The sequence below is a fragment of the Miscanthus floridulus genome, unplaced genomic scaffold (assembly GCF_019320115.1).
Source record: "Miscanthus floridulus cultivar M001 unplaced genomic scaffold, ASM1932011v1 os_2227, whole genome shotgun sequence".
Taxonomy (NCBI): domain Eukaryota; kingdom Viridiplantae; phylum Streptophyta; class Magnoliopsida; order Poales; family Poaceae; genus Miscanthus; species Miscanthus floridulus.
In genome coordinates, this window is record NW_027098175.1 from 9,779 (window position 1) to 13,849 (window position 4,071).

At 46.8% G+C, this 4,071-nt stretch overlaps 1 long non-coding RNA gene and 1 pseudogene across 3 annotated transcripts; one reads left to right on the top strand and one right to left on the bottom strand.

The window, feature by feature from the left end:
• Positions 1–969: 969 nt before the first annotated feature.
• LOC136534738 (uncharacterized) lies at positions 970–1,946 on the bottom strand (annotated as a pseudogene).
• A 108-nt stretch (positions 1,947–2,054) lies between these two features.
• LOC136534739 (uncharacterized) lies at positions 2,055–3,712 on the top strand. Of its 3 annotated transcripts, none has more exons than XR_010778800.1 (4): positions 2,055–2,813; positions 3,006–3,079; positions 3,314–3,394; positions 3,496–3,712. It is a non-coding gene; the product is annotated as an uncharacterized lncRNA (long non-coding RNA). The 3 variants fall into 3 exon arrangements; XR_010778801.1 differs by having other exon boundaries at positions 3,322–3,394; XR_010778802.1 differs by having other exon boundaries at positions 2,055–2,363.
• Positions 3,713–4,071: the final 359 nt, after the last annotated feature.

The window sequence follows — 4,071 nt, forward strand, 5'->3', positions numbered from 1 at the left end:
ACCGCCTGATCTTGTATCCAATGGGGAAGATAGCTAGGTACAACAAGCAAGACTTGTATTCTTTAGGCACATCATTGTAAGAGAACTTGAACATTTTCTTAGCAGTACTGACAAAGGATTTTTGGGAGACCTCCTGCAGGGTGCTATGCAGCTTCATTAACTCTTCATTGCTCCTATTGGGGTTAGCGCACAAAGCATGAGTGAAGATTTTCATACTTAATTCATTTGGCTCACACTCCTCCAAGATTTTATGAGTAATTTTGAGTTTATTGTTGTCTTCATCTTTCTGGTATCTTGTATGCCTGGGCACAATATTATAGTAGCGGCCAGCAAGGGAATACTCTATAGGCTCCCATCGTGGATAACAAAATTCCTTAGCCCACTGGGTACTCTTTGTGGTAGTGAGGATCATTTGCATCAGTGCCACATGCTAATAGACTCAAAGCATTTCTGGTCTCGGCCCATGTGGATCCATCCATCGTCTCATCAACTTTGAGGATTATAAGGGGACTCTCAAACCGCAAGTGTTGTGAAGATCGCTTCAAGTGGTGTTTAATCTCGGTCGCGAGCACATAGCTCTTGAACCGCTCTTTAAGCTTCTGCTTGATCTTGGCCATCTTCTGATCAACCATAGTTTTGAAAACAGCTTTTGAGTTTAGACCAAGAACACCAAGTTCACATGTTACATGACTCTTGTCAAATTTTCCTTCTGGCACTGGCAGGTCCCTTAAGTTCTCTTCCTCCTTGCCTACTGTAGTCAATGTCGTCGTCTTTGTAGCTTGCTTGACCGCTGGCCTGTCCCTTTGCTGCGCCTGAAGGGGCTTGCTGCTGCCGGCCTTTGGGAACACTTCCTGCAGGATTTGTTTATGTTGACCTTCAGGGAGACAAATTGGGGCTATCTGCTGCCTTGCGACTTCTCTGTTTCCTTCTTCGTCTGTTCCCATTTGCCCTTTGAGTTCCTTGGCTTGTTCACCGGCTTCCAATATGCTTCTTGAGCTTCCTGGCTATTTTCGCGATGACTTTGTGATCCCACTCTGGTAATTTATTCATGCCTTCGTACTTCACTTGATCTTGTTGGCACACAGCGGCAACTGATGCTGACTGGAGGAGCAGATGAAGAAGTAGATCTAAGTCCAGCTGCTCCACGTCCTTCTTCTGTTCAAGCTCCAGCTGAAGTAGTTGCTGCGGGTGGGCGCTGTCCTTGAGATGTTGATCTTGGATATCACTCTTGATCTTGTCAACCTTTTCGTCAATCTTCATTTTCTTTATATTCTCCTTGGTTTAACGAAGCATCAGCTTTTTTTCACGGTAGATACCCATTTTTCTACAATAAACTTGCCAAGAATCAAGATCATTGTTATCCTCCACTTGGCCTGCTTCATCTGTGCCTTGGGACTCAAGCTTGAGCTCGCGCAGGATGTAATAGAGAACCTCATTGGGTCCTAGTGGTAACATATCCGGGTGCACTGCTGGGATGTCGATCAAGACAGCTCGGATGTAGCCAGGGTGATCCACAAAGTACCCATAGGGTGGGAAAACCAAAGCTTCTTGTACAAGAGCGATGGCGTCCGTCAGGTATGGTTCCGGTACCATAACAGAGATCGAAAATGTCTCGTTGGCGTTTACAGGAACTGCCTTTACCCACTCCACTAGCTTGCCTGAAAGTAGTCGACCAGGGTGCAGGTTTCAATGAAGGCTCTTGGACCAGAATGATCCGTCGCCATTGCCCCCACGAGTTGATCATCGCCGTCTTCTTCGTCGTCTTCAGCTTTAGCAGCGTACCCAACAGGTGCAGCCGCAGGAGCCTGAGCTGATGACAACGGTGGTGTCACCGCCGCTGCCACTGCTCCTGTTAGCCCAGCAGCCACAGGAGGAGACTGCCAGCGCCCCGCCGTCGACTTTGCCAGGATCTCCACGCCGTACCTCAGTCGCCGCTCGCCAACACTACGCCACCAACTAGCTAGCCTTTGGCCACGGATTCTTTGCAACGGAAACTTGATGCGTTGTTGTACTCCCCACGACCCCACCCCCGGCCCCGAGCAAATCACGTAACCCGCGGCCACGAGCAAATCACGTAACCGGCCATCCATAAACCCGGGCGTGGGGCGTGGCTGCCTCCTCGTATTCCTCGGTTTGAGTTAATTTAGGATCTAGGCGTTCCTCTCAATCTCGTAGAGATCCGGTACTAGTCCAGCCCTTCACATCCTGCCGCACGCCGCACATGAGGGTTCTTGATTCAACCTTACGCTTCCCCCTCTTGGATGTGCTCCCATGTCAAGATCGAGTCCTTGGCTGCAGGTTCATCATACCCCGGATGCGAGGATATCGATGGACATGGATTCGTGCTGGACTGCTGGCTTCGGGTATGATCTTCTCCTATCTATCCTCCATCTAGCCAAGTAGCCAACGTCTCCCCTTCTGCCCAACACAGCCCTCCGTCCCGCTGGTTGTTCCTCCCTCTGGTCCAAATTGATTTAGGCCTCGTTCGATAGCTCAGGCTTGAATCCGGTCCACTTTTCATTCATGGACTCAGATTCCGGAGGGATTCGTTCCTGCGGGTGGGGATTGGTTCCAGGCTGTAGAGGGGGTCGAATTGTCGAAACAGGCCGGATTGGAATCTAGGCTAGCCTTAACCGAACGCCTGTTCCATGCTGGACCGGTATTCATTCCGTGCTGATCCAATCCGGGTGGAATGGACCTCTTTCCGGGCCGATCCGAGAGAAACGAACGAGGCCTTAGTTACATGTTGAGCAGATCATCAGAAGGGGAAGGGCTGGCAGGAGCGACGAGATCTCAGAGCAGCATATTACAAAGTAAGAATTAGGAATTATTATTAATTATTAATTATTTTGTTTCTCTTAAGGATCTGTTCGTGCATGCCAAACCCGTGTGTCGCTATGCTTTCTAGGCCCATCAGGAGTGAACCCCTGCGCATAATAGAATTGTTATGTTTATTTTGGTAAGGGATTAGAACAACATATTTTATTGTTCTCACATTTTTGCAGGACTGCAGGTGTTCATTTGTATTGCTGAGTACCGACGTGGAAGCAGCAGAAGCCAAACTGGATCCTGCAGTTAGGTGAGTAATTTCTCGTCATCTGATTTTATCAATTATTATATGAACTCTAGGTACGGTGTTCATTTCATTGAGAAATTTTTTCACGTACATATCCAAGAGATTGGAGCCTCTAGTTAGTTGAGTAATTTATTATTATCAATTTCTGTGGTGGCGATTGGCGAAACCAAATATGTAAGTATAGTCTTATTAGTTTGTTCTCAGATGGAGTGTTATTTGTTCTGACTAGATTATTAGTTCTTCAGTTTACAGATTAACAGGTAGGAGGGAACTCAAACTCAATTATGCCAAATGACGGATGTATGCCATTTGCTAATGGTAAGATATTAACAGTCGTACTTTTCAAGTGTTAAAAATAATTGCTCTGATAGTGCAATCCCCTAAAATATGAACCTTATGTTCATTTTCCATTATGCCAGGATTGCTACCAACCTGTAGATGGACATGTAGAAGGGAAGAACTCGACGTGTGGAAGAATTCATATTTCATTTGGATATGAGTTATATCCGTACTATATATCTCTACTATAAGGGACCAATCAAAACTATACTAGATCTCAAAAAAAAGTCCCACGTTGAGAGACTACAACCATTGTGCACCAACAAAATTATACCCAGGATTACTATATCATTAAAATCTATGGCTCATAATCCTTTCTCACATACTTCACTTGATCCGATGGCCAACGTTATTTAGATCTCCCCCACCCAGGCTTCAACGTACGCCTCACACATCCCGCAGGCTACGGTAAAATAAAAACCAATGGAAGTCAATCAAGGCAAATAGGAAGGAGGGATCCGTGACTCCGATCAAGGCAATTTCCAGAATTGCCATTATAATGGAAAAACCCACGCCAAGCCCGGCCCCATCTGACGCGCCACTTCCAAAACTCTCCGTGCCGTTCTGGTATTGCGTCAATAAGGAATGGCGACAGACCAGCCAACATACCCACTCGCATGTTTCCGTCAAAAACACGGGTGACCCCACGCGTCAGT